Source organism: Varroa destructor, unplaced genomic scaffold, assembly GCF_002443255.2.
Source record: "Varroa destructor unplaced genomic scaffold, Vdes_3.0 BEIS01000003.1, whole genome shotgun sequence".
In the NCBI taxonomy this organism is placed as follows: Eukaryota; Metazoa; Arthropoda; class Arachnida; order Mesostigmata; family Varroidae; genus Varroa; species Varroa destructor.
The window spans coordinates 42,387,919-42,407,919 of NW_019211456.1; the positions used below are offsets into that span (position 1 = coordinate 42,387,919).

A 20,001-nucleotide genomic window follows, 5' to 3' on the forward strand; every position below is an offset into this window, starting at 1 on the left:
ATACATAGTAAAAACAGTGTAAATCGAATTATCACGCCAAGTCTCGCTCCAGCCAGGCCAAGCGTGGGGAAAAGGCGTAGCAGTGTTGATTTGAGCGCGCACAAGACAATCCATAAGAAGGAACTTAGTCATCAGCATCAATAATAAGAGTACACAGTCGAGTACTGTGAATATATATATAGTAGGCCATCTCGAACAATGTCGATAAATGCTACCCACAACGCGCATCGACAGTAACCATTCATCTTTGGATGATGTCTTTTTTCAGTAAAGCGTAGGCCCTTGCTCGGAAGCGTGTTTAACAAAAATCACATAGCCGGTAGTATAGACCGAATTTTTTGCACTCTTACTGCAAACTGGTCTAGCATTAGATGTCATTTTATAGCTTTAAATGTTTACAACCGGCTAGAGGGTTCCAGTCGTACGTATTTCATTAAGTCAAGTCTTATCTATGTTTCAGTCTGTAGCCAGAGGGGTTACAACCGAAAATGTATACAACTGCAAAACTGAATAATGTCTAACAAAAGTGCGAGGCCAAGGCCTAGAGACACTTCGTCCAGTTTGATTGGCATTTCTTTTTTTAACTATCTACCTAATTCGTCCTGGATCGATGCTGGGTATCATTGCCAACAAACGTCTACGGGCAACCGTAAAATCTACATAGACATATATACCGTATCGGTGGTAATAGCTCAGCAGGTGATTGGGATCAATTTAAAGTACTTTCGAATTGCTTGCAGAATTTGATTGTTGTCGTCTGCCGGCGCCCACGAGCGTTCGGTGCTACTGTGTTAATAAATACTTTTCTCTTTTCGTGGTTTGCCATTTGGGCATTGTCAGTGCAGGAATTTCCTCGTCGACCCGAATACGCCTCACAGTTCATACGCTCATCAGTGCAGATCTTGTCTCGGCCAAACGAAAAATTACGTACCAAGTTGGTGTCAGGATTAAGGTACCATCGCCAGAACCCTAGGACAACGTGTGTAGGCAAATTAAAGGCCTGGAGGCCAAACGGTTCTCGGCGAAACGAAATCGATGTCGTACGCTGTCCAGACCCTTGCGAGTGACAAATATTTTTTATATAATTTATCTAGACACTTAAAAGTTCACGCGGTGAAATTCGCTGAGCTATCCCGCCTATTAGACATCTTGTGGCAGGCAGTGCATCAGCGCGACAAATCGGTATGCGTTGAATAGAACAGCCGCCGAGGTAGTACAAGCGCGATCATGGCTGACCGGTTCGAAGAAAAGCACATTCGACTCAATGAATCTCTTTTTTCTTAATTTTTTTCTTATTTCTTTTTTTTTTTTTGTCAGTTGACGACTTTCAGTAGATAGCTCCGTGGACAAGGTCCTGATCGCGGAAACATACTAGCTCTAGTTGACGATGGCAATGGCGGTAATTGTCAACATTCGTCTCTCCAAACACACTGAATAACTATATTAAATGATCGCTAATGACAAAACGGACCAGTGATAACTAAAAACGTGTGTATGCCGGTTTGTTATGTGAAGAAAACGCACGTATAATGTAATTTAACACAATGTGCCTCGAAAGACAAATAGATGGCGGACCCAATATCGGAGGCATCGTTATAGATTGCCAGTCGCTTAATGTGGCCTCCATCCATTCGAAAAGCAGTGTAATTATATGTCACTGGACTTATCAGAAATTCAGTTTTCAACAATCAATGGTGGACTTAGATCATATTTTCTGGTGGATCATTTAAACGAAACAAACAAAAAGTAGATTCTCCATTAATTATTCCTTTGAAGGAGTGAATGAAACTAGCTCGTGAAGTTAATTTCTTATTTCTAAGTTATAATATCAGTTTCTTTAAGATGTAGCATCTTATAATGTTATACCTCCGTGATTATATCTGCAAATTAATGATTCTTCGATTTTTTCATCACGTGTTCTACCCAACAGAACAAGCCTGGAGGTCACAGGGGAAAACAACAAGAAAAGCTCTACCCGGAACGGTGGTAAACAAATACTTGTAAATGCGTAATTTAAACCACTGGCAACCTTTTGAACTGTGAAAGCTGAGTGGTCCTTTTGCTCGAGCATCAAGGGCCTACCTATTACCCCTATACTAATTTCGACACCAATTAGTTACGCATACACTGAGTGAATCTTATGTGCCGTAGACGGTAATATATATGATCACAGACAATGTAGTTTTGTATCTACAATGTAACGCTAACAGGCGTTTATTTTTTTTTATTATTAACAGATATTTAAATACTATTGATTATTAACATTGCTTTAATAGAACAATCCCAAGATAAATGTATAAATATACAAAGTATCAAACAGCAGGGGCACTGCCACGAGTGGCATAACGCTGAACTTATTCAAACGAATATCATTTAGGCAATCGCATTTTTTTCATGTATTTTCAGGTCGTCTGAGCGGCCTGAGCCAGAAAATACTGTATATTCAGTATTTTCTGGCTCAGGCCGCTTTTATCTCTCTACGATAATGAAATAAGACCATGCGTTGTTAAAGACGAGATAAAAAAAAAAGGTATCAGTTTTAATAAGGCACATTCGTTTACAAATAAGTGCACATATTGACTACCGATGATAGTCTTCGGTGGATGTAGCAGTGAGATAGGTGACAATCTGCAAAAAAGACAGTTATATATGATGAATTTTAAGGTAATGTTGTGGAAGGAAGTAAGTTAATTACTCAAGTGGAATATGTTTAAACCGATATATTTGATTATCAAGCGTTCGTCAGTATCCGTCTGTAAATGTAAGCCTTCAAAAAGTACGTAAAGACTCAGGCAATGAAGAATATCTGCTTTAAAATGCTGCGTAGTTCAGGCGGTTTCTGCCTTCTCATCGACACCTGTACAGTTGCTGATTAGCTTCGACCTACGCGTATTACCCGTATCGTGAACACTGGCTAAATTCGCGTGCCTACCTCAAGATGAATTCCATCGTATTTAGACTCTCACGAGAATGGTCGCGAGGTCCCTACAGCTATTTATTGTCTTCTTTCTTCTCTCTTTGGCGAGTTCCCCAACGACCCATCGAGTCGATCTTATATGTTCTCCCATCCACTTGCCTTCACCCTACTCCCATCTTACCCCATGCCAGCGCACGGCCTTGCCAGTCACTGATAGATAAGTTCTACGATAGATGACACTCTACACCATCTTCTTGTGCGTGGTGCTATATGGGAAGCCGGAAATGATACGGACTGAGTGAGCAATTGTTCGCTGCTGCTGCTGCTGCACATGATGATGATGATGATGATGATTATGGTGACGACGTCGGTGATGGTACTCGTTCTGGTGAGACGCGTAAACACGCAACAGTCAACGCATAGAGATCATCTATCTAGCCGCTCCTGTTGTGGGTGGTATTTAGACCTGGGCACGTGCTAACTTGACGTTGGCGGCGCCACCGGCTACAGGTGTCGCTGTTAGCGGAGTGGTCGGCTTGGCTTCTTTTCGTAGTTGTTTTGCCCCCGTCTAGACCAGAGGCAGATCGATCACTTGGACACGGGGCCGCTGGCGACCAGATTCGTTGCGTTTGGCACAAAATGTTCCCACTGGGCCCACGCCGTTAACAATGACGAAGAAGGACAATATTCGAGCAAGCTGACAACTCTTCTAAATAGATTTGTTTTGTATGTCATGCTGTTTCAACTGATCATCGTTTGCATAAATATAGTAATATTTATTTAAGGATTTAGAATAAGGATCTCGATTGTTCGTTCAAGTGAGCGTCAAATAAGCCACTGTCTACGTCACGTAGACTGGTTTCTGGTCGTAGCTGTAAGCTATCACTCATGCGTTCAGTTGGTTCTTAATAAGTCCAGCCCCTTTGTGATTTTAATGAGACATTTTCGTCCAATTTTTGTACATGGAGTACAAGTTTGTCATAATATGCTACCAAGAAGCCTCTATGGTCACTATGAAGCCTTAATAGGTGGCGACAGCATAAGCAAACTTGAGTAACTTTAATGTCGCAGTTCACACTGCTAGGTGTTTCCTTCTGCTATAGAATATCTTCCCCGTGAATTCGCCAACAGCCGGCCAGGTTAGAGAACCTAATCAAGTAATAAATCACCAGCTCATGCGGATTGTAATAAACAAACGATTGAAGGAATAAAAGGCGTAAGCTAGCTACCCACCTTGGCTACAACGGTTTTGCACAAGGAACTGGCCGGAAGTGCGTCATCGTTACTCAAATAAGCATCGTAGCGATAGCAATGACTGTTGCTGGTAACAGCAGCCAGCCGGCACAAGTTCAATACACATTCGCAAAAATCTTAGTGTGTGTCCGTGTGTATCTGTTCGTATCAAAGTCAGCAACAACGGCGAGAGCTGGACGCAAAAAACGCCGAACACTACAATTGGACAAATGGTCTTGCGTCAGAATTGTTATCCGTTACTTGCACACAGTAGTAACAAAGGCGCTAATAGCAGTTACTGAGGCGTCGGCAGGAACAGGTGCCGCCGCCAACAATAAAAATGCACAAAAATGAAAGAAAAAGAAAAACACGTAGCAGCGCTGATAAAACCAGGACGGACGGACGGACGGACGGACGGACGGACGGACGGACGGATGGATGGACGGATGGACGGATGGACGGACGGATAGATAGTCAACAGTCAATAATTATAATTACCCATTTTATCTCATGGGGTTGCAATTGAAAGCGATGCTGATGATGTGGCTGTTGTAGATTTTGCCGCTGGTGACCGCAGTAGCAGAAAATAGCGTAATGGTAACGGCGGCCATTGCTGTGCAAGACGAAGTGTTATTGCTCACTGCTGTTTATGCTTTGTTGTGCGATTTTGTTACAATTGTTGATGTTGTTAAATGCCGCTATTGGGACAGCGTTTGCAGCTACTCGACACGATGGTGCGGCTGATATTATATCGTTGTTGTCTTTGTTGTTGATCGTAAACTTTCGTTGCAATTGTTGCTAAAGCTGTTTGTTTTTACTATAGGGTACGACATCGAAAAGAGGAGATTTCGGACAGCAGCCAGACTGGCATCGCTATGTCATGCTTCTGCCGTGGCAGTAGGATTGTTGATGTAAGCCTCGTTGTGTTTCTCTGTCGATGCTATTGTAATGTAAGTGATCCTTGGATAGTGTTCGACTTTAAATTCGCTAGCTTGCTTGCCCGTCGGGCACCGGCCACCGCCATTCAGCCATCGTACGAATACTGATAGCAGAAAATAACATGCTTTCGATGATGATAAGTTCGCATCAGGTTAAAGAGCACTGGTGAGCAGCAGGCTCAAGAAATAACCCACTATGTGCACGCACACAATCATATGCACGCGAACATTGCGTACGTAGGTGAACATAGATTGCACGTTACACGAGACCGCTACGAAAAGTAATATTGCAATATAATGTGCTTCACGAAGATTACGAGCTCCATCTTACGCCTTGCCTCTTCTAATACTAACAGTAGGTACCAAAATGGCGTCTAGACATCAAGTGTCAATCAGAGACCAATCAGATACGTGCAAAACAAAACTACATTAATATATCAGTAATTCTTCTATTTAGCACGGTGTATTCATCAAGGCGGTACCGGGTGGGTAGATATATGTGGGAAACGAAATCAAACGTAAAAGGCGTGAGGGACCATTTTGTCCACCACAAGATAGCGTTTCGATCAGTTACGACATGAAGTGCTTGTACGAAATTTATCTATTATTATGTTTGGACGGGTATTTTAGGCTATTTTATTCAACTTGTTGTAGAAATAGACAACTGCACTGAATAATCATATCAGTACTTCATTCTCTCGCTCTTCAGTTCGATGCGACAGGCCGGAAAATAGAAGCAATAGTGCCAGTAACGTATACACTATAGCGGACTTGCTGACCACTGTTTTGCCACAAAGAAGAATAGGCTATGAATATTACACATAGATGTAAAACAAGAGTTTCTAGTCAGTGTAGCAGACTTTCTTTCTCTCATCAGACTATTACTAATTTAATAATAAACTATTTCTAATTACGAGAAGTTCTAACAAGTATCAGACTTTCCGTACCTGTACTTCTGTGCTGCTTTTTATACCGAAAAAATTATAGCTATGTCTGAGCATATTCACTAAAAAAAAAGCATAGTTGACTTCGTATGTTTGGTATAGCCATGGCTGTACGCTTCTCTCCACGAACGCCACGAATTGCTAGGATATTCAGTGGAGAATCTGTACGATATATATATGTTTTTCTTTCAGCTCATTCGGTTAATAGCGATCATGACCTACAACAGGATGCCGAGCACGACAGTTAGCGTTAACCTTAGCAAGGTAACGCGCCACTGATTCGTACACGTAAAATAGTACTAAATGGCTGTCTGTTCTACTGTAGGAGCACACATACGACGATAGCGGTCGACGCGTCAGTACAGGTTTAGCCAGAGGCAAAGCTATTTGAAATGAGCTAGACGATCCCGAAAAAGCCAGTTTGATGACACAGAGTCGGTGGTTAAAGCCGCCGCCAGAGACGATACAAATCGATCCTAACATGATACATCTCTATTGTGCTAACGCCTATCCTGGGCCGGGTCTATATAGAGCAGTGGGAGACTATGCGCGGTGCCCGTTTTTCAATGCAAATCAACTTTGCTAAATTCTAGTCCCTATTCACTTTAATAACCCAAATAGCCCATAGGCAGCACGTAAGAGGCAAGCGCTCATTTCCACCGGCAAAACTTGGCTGGACAGCTCATCGCTGACACTGAGGGCAGTCTAAAATTGCCCCATTATTACCGGAGATATAGAGGTATTGCAATACTGCGTACATTATACAAATGGGTACCTGTTATTGCTCAGGTTAGCTTGTGAAAGACTTATAACAGCTGCCATAGGGACATATTCGGCTCGCCCTTGCGCACAACGAATTCTTCTAGCTTTAAACGCTTTCTCCGAGGAGAGTTCTCACCTGCGCCTGATGGTTGAGCAGTTATGGGTGTCGTCGTCACTGCTGTGGTGATTGTTGCAGCGTATCATACGTTTACTGTAAGAATTTTGGATACGTGCACGTGTGCATGTGGTACCGCTCAAGCGACTAGTGCGTGTCCGTCAAACTGTGTGTCGTCACGGCGACCAATTGATGGCAGGAGCGGCCCCGTGCTGGTGTCATAGATCACGGACTTCACGAGTCGAAATAAATGTACATCAGAGCTAACAAGGATGTCTGCGGCCTGTTCAGCGGCGACGGCTTTGCAATTCCTAATTTTACGACTATCGTCCCCACCATCATCATCATCATTACAATGACGCCAGCACCGTAATTATGACAACTGCTCTTACCTCAACTTTGTTACGGCTGCGCGCCAGCTAGCTATCTATACGCTTGTATTCTGTTACCCTATAACAGTCAGTGACGGCTTTGCCTTGCGATCTAACTGTTTATAACAAGTCTACCGACAAAGCCGGAGCGACAAACATTTCCCTACCATTGGACTTCCTGCCCTAATAAGCGCAACAAACTCCCAGCAGCATCTTTGTCTTCAATTCAACGAGGACAACAGACGCACGGATGGCTCAATGTAGTCGCAGCAGCAGCAACGAGCAGCTGTGACAGTAAGGGGTGTACCAAAGATATAACGTGCAATGCAGTCAATGTACGCTGGCTGTTCCTGGCCATGCAAGCGGGCTGCGGGTTCCGTCATCTACCTGATCCAGATGAGCCAGTGATAATACTATTATCGAAGTTTTGACATCTGAATCGGTGAAAGATGCGCCTAGAGAAATCCGGTCATTTGGTTATCTACCTGAACGGCAAAGACGACGTTTTGACCTCACCCAATCTGTCCGGAGTTTGATCCGAAGACGCCAACCCGAAGCATGTCGCTGTTGTTTCAGCAGTTTGATTTATTTACTGTGATGAGGGCCTTTCTGCGTCCCTTCGTTCGTTCTCTCTAATGACAGCTTTACCTCATTGGGGCAATGTCGTTTTGTGACCGTGACGAGCCGTAAGGGGTGACAACGAGACCGTGTTAGATGAACTGATTGTCGGGCCTCGTAACAGCACGCGCTGGCGGCGGAAGTCGTGCAAACATTATTATCGAAATATAGCGAAACAGTACGACACGATAGCATCATCGATGGTGAAACCCTTGTTGCTCTTGCTACATACAACAACGATGAGAAATGACGCCCAGCTTTCAAGAATCAGCGCATTCTGTAAAAATCCTAATTGGCCGTGTGTATAGTTTTTTCAGTTTAGCTGTTTAAATCAGCGCTCGTTACAATGAGTAACAGTGTGTTTGTTTAGGCGGCGGGAGACCGCAGATATACCTTCCAGCATACGACATTGATTGTAGCGGACACAATGAAACCAACTAGTTGAATCACTCTGCATTGACGATTAAATATATTTTACGTCCGTGTCTTTATTGTGACTGTCAATGTGCTTACATTTGATTTGGGCTCTTTCCCACATTGTCTTTCAACATAAATTGCATGATCGTTCATCTTATGAAATAATCTTGCACCTATCCACCGCAGCTGGTACAGTTTGTCTTTCTATGACGTGCTACCACAATGTCATATCAGGATTCAGCTCAGCTTTTGCCTTAAAAACATAGGCAATTCACAGTACACAGCAGTACCCTGTCTGAAAAAACAAAGCCTAGTTTATAGACGAAAAGTCGGTTCGGGAACAGGCATGCCATCAAAACTCGTATGCCCGCTTGCAATCTATGAACGCTTTCAGCTATTCAATAAACGATAGCACTACACGCATCATTGCGGGCTCTTCCCGACGTCCGGACTCACTCATGAAAAAACTCGAAACAACGATGGCCCAAATCAGCCGGGTCGGTCTATGGCTGGCCACTAGTTTTGACAAGAGCTGACGAACCAACATACCCCTTCGAGTAAACGAAAAGACTCTGAACACACTATTTCCGATGAGAAAATTGTTCAGTCCGATTTTTCTGTTTCGAAGGCTTTTTCTCACTTTAGCTTAGCCCATTCGGAAGAAAACTGGCGAAGTCTAGTATATCTTTCTAGAGGAGCGACTAAACAGAACAGTGAAGGGCTTAAGAGGGCAAGTGGTATTTCGAATGGTTCGCGATCCTGCATTTCGACGATTACTATCGATGTGAGTTTGTACAAGTAATCGAAGGACAAAAATCCTTCGGACTCGTTTTGTCGGCTGTTAGCTTTTTGGTCATTTTCGACTCCTTAATCTATTGTGTGTGGCCACATCCACGCAGATGCGCGCGAGGTAACCGAAGCAACGACAGCCTTCACACGTTTTCGACACTGAAACCAATGGACAGGGCATTATTGTATCGACTTCAGAACGCCGAATCGCCGTGTCGTCAGCAGAAGTAACTGCCACAATTGATACAGCTGTGACTGTGTATGATGCGTATTGAAATGTTGTCCGATTTCATTATCTAGTTAACAGAACTACTTTCTTGTTGACCTTCATTTCCAGTGCGCCGGCATAGTCAATAGGATGGCTGTTTCCACCCTTCAGTATTGTTATATATATATATATAACATAACGTTTTATTTGCCAGTCATCACCAATAAATTTTCGACTTTTTTTTTTTTGTTATTGTGTTGCATTGTCAGAAATTCTTCAAAGTTATCAATGTTTTGATTTGTCTTTGTCTCTATTCCTTATTGCGAGAAACACAGTCTAATTATCGCTTCGCTCGCTGTTCTACTGCTTTTCTTGAGCTTAATTTCTTCAACATCCTAACGTGTGCCTTTGGTCATTGAGATCGACTTGTATATGCGTGTGTCTTCGCATAGAGAAAAATGTTATTGGCCAATCTTAACCACAAAACCTCGAACAGCCGTTCACCGTTCCGCACGACAGATTAATGTTACTTCGCGTGCGTCATGTACTTCTAGGGGACGCAAGTGGGTACATAGCACACTGTATGATTTCGTGAGAGATTCGGCCCTGTCATGCCACCACACTTTTGTTGCCGATCGATTATTGACCAGTGGCTGTTAATGTTGGTATATTTTGGTCAACGGCTATCGGCAACTGTGGTCTATAATCCCCCCTCATTATGTAATGTCTCTGTGGTGGCCGTCTCAGCAAGGAACACCGTGCTGGGTGCTAGCATACACGCTCAACGTAAACGCGAGTGGGTGTTCATTATGCCTAAACAGGCAGACCTTATCAATCCTTGCTGACACATAAATAAAATGTCAACAATTTCGTATACAGCATGTGTACGTTTCACTCAACAAACAACGCATTTTCGATGTTTCCTTGGTATCTGTCCTATATTTAGCTAGCAGAAGGTCGCTGGTTCATACATACATATAGTCAAGATTATGCAATTCAGCGAGTGGTTGTCCGATGTTCCTGTAGTCATAACTCTACAACCATAACCATAACAGAAGAACTTACTATAGCCTTATAGTTGTACCATGATAATGGTCGTTATAGTAAGTGATTGTTTGGTTGAGAGTGCAACAACTTTCTGTGTCAAAAACTCTATTCGGTAACAGACGTGGTGAGTCAATTGGGCCAGTTTGCGGAGATATGTTCACAATGGTCCTAGACCTACGTACGCCTACGTATGGGCAGGCATAGAACAAGGTAGTTTCGTTGGGCCTAGTCTTTTGTTAAACAGGTGGCTATTAGTCAGCTGCTTTCTTGGTCGCCCTTTGACGCAATTGTACCAGCCTAAAGATATTCGTATTGCAATGAATCGAGGTCTACAAAGCATGCAAATCCTGATCCAGCAAAATCGCTTGTCTAAAATAGCTCAGACCTGATCATCCTAAACAGCAAGCGACACTATCAAGCAAGCACGTGCAAGTCGAAATGAACAGTGTCTTTTTTCGGACACAACTAAATAATTACCTTCATTACATGCACACTTGCTCCTTTTCATTCCGAAAATAGGCTAAATATCCTTTATGTACATGAGGCAAAAGCGCTCTCATCGAATACCTTCCAAGTATCCGACAACTGTTCGCAGATGTCTACAGGATAATTTAGAAATGGTCATACGAATGTGGTTGTACCATTATTTGGCCATGCCCTAACAAAGAAACAACTGATTTTTTGATGTGACGCCACGCGTGGAACCATCAATAGCGAACGAAACGAATAAAAACAACAGGGCAGTGAACAATTTCCCGATTTGCAACCTAGTCACACCAACACAGCCTCGTTAACGGTTCCGCAGTTCTTAATAACTAGCCATCGGCACCGTGCGATACGACGTCCGTTGCACGCAAACGTAAACAAAGAGTCTAGCTCTTCTAGTTTCGTTTGTCTTTAAAACTTGTACCTTTACAAATAAGCCACTTATGATTTTATAAGAATAATTGAAAAAGTTGTTGCAGTTCTACACGGATAGTATAGAACCATGTTCAAATATCTTTAAGAAGTTAACAACGCTGCAACTTCCGACGCATTATCGAAGTTGAGCACAGACGGCAATATGATTACATTATGTTAAATTGAAATTTTTCGTTTTCCAAAAGGGAGAAACTGAACATAAAATGCATGCTTTTGTTGCTCCTACCACTATAACTATATTGCGTTTTGTCGGCATCTCTCGATTCCGTCATTGTTGGATCCGCTTGAAAGCTAGTTCGCGTACGATTGCATCGATCTGTAATATTCATCCAACGTCGGATGCGGAGCGTCGTTCCCCGCCTCTCTGTCACGTTACGGAATTGTATAAAAAGAAAGGACAATTCTAGCATTTGGCTTTATTGGACTTCACTCACTTTACCTGTCTTCACTTTAGACCAGCGAGCGCTGCGATGTCTATCAGTTATTATCTTCTGGAGAGCGACAGAAAGTATGAGCCGCGACGCCACATACAGCTAGGTCGGGAATAAGGTCAACGCCGACGTCAAATCGTAAATTACATGCATGTACACACACCTTCTCGATATTTCACCCCACTGTAGTTGCGATCATCATCGTCGTCATCGTCAGCGGCGTCATCGACAAGAGCGACACCGACGTAACAAACATCTTCGTCATCACCATTTGCTGATGACGTCTCTCTATGGTTGTTGCCCTCTATAGCTTTGCAATGTTACGTGTTGTTGTAGAGTCTTATCTGTGTTGTTACAGCTGCGCGGTCGGCGTCCGACGTCTTCCTCTCGCTTCGCCCTCTGTGTGGGCCACACGAACGCGTATTTGTGCGTGTTGCGTTTGTGCTTCAAAAACAATCGATCGCCTACTTGCCAACTATAGCCAGCCAGCCAACCAGCCAGCCAGCCAGCCAACCAGCCAGCTAGCTTTGACCCGACAGATTTACAACCGGAACATGGGCAAGCAATGGGCAGTAAACAAAGAAAATGGGCAGATGATATTGTTACTTCATGAAACGAAACGATCGAGGGCGAGGGAACAGCGGGACAGAATTGTTCTGCCTTCGCTAGTCGATGCCTGCCGCCTCTTGGATCTTGTCCTGTTTCACTTACGCGGACAAACGACTAGCCTAGGACGTGTTCAGGCATTCGGTAAATATCAGCATCGACTTTACCGGGCGAACACCGCCCCCATCGGATGCTTCCTTATGTAGAAAAAGATTACGTGGAATTTCCTACTAATTTTTGCTAGGTCGATGACTTTTCCCGACCACGATCCGACAGACTATTAAGTTATGCTCGAAGATTATAGTTGTGAAGATGACCATCTATATTAATTATATAATCAATTGAAATGTGTTTGTCCGCCAAAAAATTATCTATTTCAATTTTAACTCGAAGGCTTTCCTTTTGTTCATCTTCACGATCTCAAACGCTTGCGCACCCGAAGATGTCGCCTGCCACATATATAGCACTTCTCCATATTTCAAGTTTTACGTGCCCTAGGCTTTCCATCAGATGCTTGGTTCGAAACGGGATCGAATTTAGGTTACAACTAAGATCCTTCTTCGATATGTGACATTTATAGCAAGCCGATCAAGTATTAAAGTTATTTCTCGGAGGAATTTTTGCGAGAGCTGGGTGCTAATTGTTTTACCACTATATCTATCCCGACGCCGTTCGACAACTCTGTGTGTATGGCTTCGGCGCATGGCCACTTGTTGTAACTTATACACATGTACTGTACTGCATACGTTATATATCTGTTTGCGCATGCTATCTCTAATGTTGCCGTCCCAGCTCGTGCTGTTACCATTGACGCAGTAATTGTCATCCAGCGATTTCTATTGGTTAACTCTGAAATGGTATATTTGCTGGTCCACGAATGGTTTAGCTAGCCGTTATTATAAATACAATGTACACGCACACGGAGTGAATATTTATAGAGTATACATATATATATATATATGCAAGTGTCACTCTGGGAGACGTCAGCAGCACTCCGAAACTGTTAAAGATAGCGCATAAAGTAGCAATGCTTTGTTCGAGGTTCTCCTCGGTGTCATCGGCGCATCATCAATTGGCAGAGCATTGCTGACACGAACGTCCTCCTTCCACTACCGTTTGCAGGACTGCGTCTATGTGATAGATTCACGCTCATGTGTGTGTAGACGATTTCGTGCAGTCGGTCGGTCGTTCATGGTCGGAGCGAGCAACCCCGACGTCGCGATTTCTTAGCTTGTCCATGGTCCCTGCAAACTGCCGTTTTTATCGGCCACAGTGATGCTGTCGGCGGCAGGAGCTACGGCGATTCACTGTCGCTCTAACACAAACACAACGCCAGACAGCAGGGCGCTCAAATAGCGGGGTGTTCCTTTATATCTATGCTCAGTTACGCCTTTTCTATCGTTTTCTTTCTTTATGAATAGCAAATGGATTTGTTTTCCCTCGATCCTATACACACGACACGTGTGTATAGGATTCATCGTTCAAACAGATAGAGGTCGACACGGCCGGACCATTCCAGCCAGAGAACCAGATTAGCTCAACCAGTTACGTGCAATGGCAGCGAGAGCTGTGACAGTAAACGGCGAAAGTTGCAGACAAGCGAAATGCACGTATTTACGGCGGAAATGCTCAATGAACCAATGGTCGTGAACACGCGAAACCGGTGGTAAACGGCTCAGATCTTGGCCAAATCCAGTATGTGGATTGCGCGCTTGCTAGGTCGCTTGTTGCTGTGACGCATTTTGCGTGGGGAAAGTGGATGACTGCGACATGTAAAATGGCACATGGCCAGTGTTGCTCGTTAAGGACTAAGGGCGCTTCGCAGGCCAGAGGATGCATATTGACGCTCCTCGTAAGAAAACTAATGAAATGATGGTTAAGCCCGTTGGGAATATGCATATTAAAAATGTAACTTATTCTTTGTATTGCGTCTTTCTATAGCTGTTTTTGTACTTGCTTTTCTTTGAACTTGCACTTTTTTTCTGCAATGAATTGCAGTATTACTAAATACGAAATGGGTTGGATAGAATGAGAAAAACATTGTCGACGTCGCAGAGTTAAACGACCGTATGTCGTTAAATGTTTCGTTCAAAGTTTACATTTTAGTTTTTAAGTAGTTTTAAGTTTACATTTTTAATTTTTTTGTCACTGAATGAATATATAGTACTGCACTCATAACTTCTAAACAAATAATTTCCAATGCGCCGAGTAGCTACTTTTCAAATATACTATGAACCATAGTAAAATTTGAGTTCATTGACCAGTTTGAGTTCACCCCTGGGCAGGTGTGTACACGAAAAAACACATGGTGTATCCGTACGAAAATATCGCACTCCTTCACGATATTTGTGTGAAGTTATTTTCAACTCAGCGCATTGCAGCAACGAGTCACTAGCGGCAAATATAATGAGCAGATTTACGATCAGACCGCCATCAGATCTAATCGCTGATTTGAAGGTGGTGGCATCGATCACCGCACCTGAATCAATCTTCAGGAGCTCATTAACGATACCGGTACAACCATCGCTAGCGTCATCATCGTTATTATCGCTAATAAATACAGCGGCGGCGGCGGCAAGTAGATAAATAACATTTCAAAGTTTTCAATTATTTTTTCCTGAACTTCTTTACCGCGTACTAGGAACGGCGGCAGCAACAGCTGCAGCTGGAGGATCTTCCCATTGCAAAAGCTGGTCAAGCAGAGTTTGCACGCAACTCCTGCGATGCCGCGTGTGTCTGAGCCTCCGCGTTCAGGGAACGGTCACCGGTAGCCGCCATCGACGCTAGCAACAGTAACGGCGAAACAAATAAACGGTACCGTATGCAAATTTTTATTGTCATTTTTTTACGGTTCTCCTCGGTTCCTTGGTTTTTACATGTTTATTTGATATTCTATCCGTCGCAACGGTTCATAACAGGTTTCTGTCGCTGAACTACACGTCTATTTATATAGTATAATAACATGGAGTTGAAACACTTACGTTCGGCTCTCACGTCGCGCGCAGCGAAAGCCTTGAACAAGGCACACTAAGTATAAACGACTGAAATGATTGAGCGAGTGGAAATACGCCCGTCAGCAATCCTCGTGCTGCTGCCGATGACGCTACGCTACGAACAAACCGAGATGGTTCTAGCTGTAGTTGTAATAATGGCAGGCCGAAGCTAGCAACAAAAAAAGCGTTTCCCTATAGCTGATACGTAATCTGCTTTTCCCCTTGGCTTTTCTTCGTAGTACATGACCGGCAGCCGCGTCGCACACACGCTGACGACCCTATGGTCTGTAGGGACAACGTAGTGAAATGTCACTGAACTCATTGCCTCGGCTTCTCTTCTTCTGTTCCTTCAAATGCTTCCCAATGTGGCACAGAAAAGACGAGGCGCATTAATACTAATTGCCATTGTCGGCCGCGGCGACGACGACGACGACACTGTCATCCGTCGTAACCCGTGTCGTTGACTGGATTCGTTGTTTTGGTTATTATCATGATCACAGATGGCTGGGGCAGCAGATAAGTGGCCAAGAAGAAACAGGACAGTTAACTGGCATGTTCTTCACACCCGGAAAACGATTCCCCTAACTTCCTTAAGAGGTTACGTCGAAATGATACCGTCGGTATTATGAGTATGTCATGGATAAGTGGATACGAGATGGGACTGCTCGCTGATGTTATAGCATATACAACGGGGTAATATAACGACCTTTTTTTTAAATTAGGCTCCATGTGGGGATTGCCGCTAAATTGATGGAAGTAGCAAAAATTGTCACGCTGCTAAATATTTCTAAAAATTGACTAAAAACTTAGAACGGATCGATAGAGATTCACGTTCGTTCTGTTTGATGCGGTAAAATAGATTAGATAGAATATCAAGGTAAGAAAAGTAACGTGCGAGGCCTTAACGTAATGGGAATAAGGTACTTCTCACAGGTCTTCTGCTCTAAGGTATCTAGATTACATATGCGTAAATTGTATCGAGAGATAACAATAGTATAGATGGGCGCTTCCCTTCATCTAAGCAAGCGCTCATTAGTGGTGAACCGGCAGAATAACGCTTTATCGAAACTTAACAAAAAAAGCAGCCTTGTTAGCTGTTAATAACCAGAAAAATCGTCCGCGTTAGATACTTACCTAGATAATCGTGTACTGTATACTTCATGTAACTGATCTGTGCTTGCAATTCCCCCATGTAAGCCTTGTCGATAGAGAGCCTTTACACAATTAAATTCGTTCTATCGGGGAAAGCTTCCTCCTGATAGCTCTCAGTTCTTCTGTAACCGATCAATTACCACCTGACCGGTAGAGCATTTTGTGGGAGACCAAGACTGCATTTCCATTAATGTCTCCTTGCTTCGAAAATAGTCGACGGCACCCTCTGACTGCGCACCGCTGAGGTCACCATGTTAAATATGAACACCTTACGATAATATTAACAACACACAACAGTCGAGATATTTTGTATTATATATATGAATGAGTGCATTGCAGCGTGGAGTGGGAAGCTGCCATTGCGACGACACAATCGCGTAACGGTCGTGTCGTACATGCAATATTGGACATTAGCAACGTAACGTAATTGAAGACAACAAATAACAATGTTATTTTAAAGGCGGCTCGAGTGTTTATAATAACGTAGCCATTGGCACAGTCAGACGATAACGAGAAACAAAGGAGAAGCATATTCTTTGTCGATGTGAACCAATAGGGAAACTTTCAAAATACATTAAACAACGTATCATCTCAACAACAGATGCGACAAGCTGTCCAGTATATATTACCCTGCGCTCGTTTTTATTTGTAGTCTATAAGGGTAAAAGACAAGCGCAGATCAACTACGTGTTTTTTTTTGTTGCGTAGAAAATTGCTGATGGTAAAATGGATACCATCTAAAGCGCGACATAAATTGCTATACCAATACCTCTCGTGGCACGGATACTACAATCATTATCATTCCATGTCAAATGTGGACCACCGTTGCCTCCATGGCTTCAACGCTGCAAATTTATCGAATAGTCGTCGCAGAATAGTTTATTCCAGTTCTATTTTCGTTTTTTTCCGGCTGACTGATTCTCCGCCACGATCATCTTCTCCCGGGTTTTGCCTTGATGAAACCAGGCGGATTGTTTGCAGGACGCGGCAGCAGATCCATGGCATGGTCCTTGCCCTACAACTGGAACCGCATGTGCCACTAGAGTAGCCGGCGGGTTCTCGCTGGATGACGGCTGACTTTCTAATTACGTAATGCGTAACGAGACTGAAGAAGGAATGTGAAATGGCCAAAATAATTGGAATCACTGGGTTCGACCCACGCCTCGACGCCGGAGACTCTGAATGTGTTCGATTCTCGCGGAAAAGCAGGGCTAGTATCTGGACTAAACTAGTACCTTTGACCAGTGACTCATTATCTGCAGTCATATGAGCTCAACTCACAGCTGTTGTAAAAATTTTACAGGTGTAAGCAACTTATGAAGACTCGCTGCTGTGTTGCCAGTTTTTCTTCGCTTCTGTTTGTTGGACAGGAACCTGGCAATGGGAAAAATGAAGCGTAACAGTTATGTTAAGCTATTAGCAATGTAGGGCTAGCACATTAATATATAGCCATCGTTCAAGCTTCACGTCTAAACATGTTTTTTTCATTTAATTATTGGACTTTGTATAATATCATCTGAAATAAAGCATTATTTCAACACTCTCCTCAGCCAACCGTAACGATGGGTCTTCACAAATTTGATACGTTCGCTTTTATGTATCCGGCTAGGTTTATTAACTATATAATCAAGGTGACTTCGCCATATCTCAGCAGATTATAGCTGATGTTAGGTGTTACCCATAAAAAACAGGTTTGTGCTTTTCTAGGTTGACTGAAAAATAGAACATAGCTGTTCTGCTGACAGATGTTATTCAAACTTATATATGTGTATACGTAACTGCATGATTTCTAGTTACGACGCGTAAACTTGTCGTTAACCTGAATGCTGCTTCAGTGTACTGGGACACGCACACGTGAAGAAGAAGTCAAAAACAACGCCAACAACGGTAAATCATTAACCAATCCGTCCACCTAGTGGCGTTTTAAAGTAGTCTTCAAGTAGCTGGTCAAATATCAGAAATAGAACTCGACCGATCTAGAAGTTTGTACGGGTTTCCAGCATTCTCGAATCATCGCTAGCACTACTTTTGACCCAAGTGTTCTTTCACCGGCGTTTTGCAAGCTCGTAGTTAGCAGGCACTACGATGCCATCGGAACAACTTACAGGTATTCTGGCTATCTGAGTTGTATTCCAAAAGCAACTAAGATACGTCAGCTGACCGACCATATCGCACCGTACCAAAAAGTCATTTATGACCGCTTATATATACAACTTCTAGGATGCTTATTCACAATATAATAATTTTCAGTATCGTATCACCTATCGCATCAGAGCTTCTGAACGATACCAAAACACACTTCGACAATGGCGTTGATATACGCGCATTCGAGCACTGCTGGTACTATTACCACGGGCTTCAAAATGTGACGGCTTACCTTCACTGCAATTTTAGTCCGCGTTGCGTTCGCCCCTCCGTGTTGAGTCGGCCCACAGTTGGGTGCGGCCGTGCAAGACACTTGTTATTGACCGAACATAAAGACACGTCCGGCCCTCCTCCATCACACTTCTTATTCATTCTGTCATCGTTTTCTCTTCTCTTTTTAGAAATTTTTCTTTTCTTTTTAGAAAAAAAAATACAGTATTGCGGTTCTCTCCATTTTAGCTGCGATGGTCACGCATAAGGGTATTAGCGTACAGATAATTTTATCATTGACAATATCATCCGAGGCCAAAGCGTAACGAATATCGCTAGTCAGGCATCGTCTCTCAGCGCCAGCTACTACTGCAGTGTTTTTTCTCTTTTGTCTTTAAGTGCAGTTTGTACATTATACAAACGAAGGGAAATGCAGTGTTTTTAGCCGTTGCTATAGATCGCTTGCAGTGGATCCTTTGCGTTGACGCCGCGACGGTAACAGTGCAACTAACAGGAATTATTATTAAATCGTTTTATAAATCCTATCAGCCATGGCCTACATTATTGATACTGGACATCTATCAATATGCGTCGAAATATCACGGGCCCTAGGACTGCATATGGAAGACTAGGGTATCCTGGTTGAGATCCTGGGACAGGTTACTGTGCAGATCTCGTTTGATTCACACACGACTGCGGACACAAACGTCACACTTGTTATTTTTTCTTAAAATTCATAAATAGTCTAGATTTTATAGAAGGTAGGCATACTTCAGACAAGATCCCCTTTTTGAGATGGAGTTCAGTGAATATAGCGCATTTTGACGGTATTCTCGATGTTTCCAAGGTGGTATCAGTCAGTGTAAGCATCCATAGCGCATCAATCAATGGCAGCCCTGGATCACTGGCCTGCGTTGCCCTAAATAAGCTAGCTAACTTACCTTGATCTGAATCTTCATAAAATTAAAAATTTCCTTTTATTGCTCTGTCACGTTGAGTCACGCATCGCAAGCAGTAACCAAAACGGAAAGTACATCCGCCCTACTTGATGACGAACGATAAGCTTTCTCTATGCATTTCTTGTGGACTATTTGGAGGCCATCGGAATTCTTGCGATACATTTCCATATATATTGATCAATGTTAACCCTAAAATTTACGGTACGTACGTCCTTATACGTTCGG

General features: G+C 43.1%; 1 protein-coding gene and 1 long non-coding RNA gene across 15 annotated transcripts in view; one reads left to right on the forward strand and one right to left on the reverse strand.

Moving 5' to 3' along the window:
* Positions 1 to 18,122, forward strand: part of LOC147756974 (uncharacterized) — a 26,638-nt gene extending 8,516 nt beyond the window's left edge. Inside the window, exons 3-4 of one of the 4 annotated variants that reach the window (XR_015322811.1) lie at positions 4,974 to 5,061; positions 17,429 to 18,122. This is a non-coding gene — a long non-coding RNA (uncharacterized LOC147756974). The remainder of the gene's footprint in view (positions 1 to 4,973; positions 5,062 to 17,428) is intronic. The other 3 variants (XR_015322813.1, XR_015322814.1, XR_015322812.1) reach the window with 3 other exon arrangements.
* The window catches only part of mwh (multiple wing hairs), a 169,094-nt gene that overhangs the window by 27,128 nt on the left and 121,965 nt on the right, over positions 1 to 20,001 (reverse strand). The window lies entirely within an intron of this gene.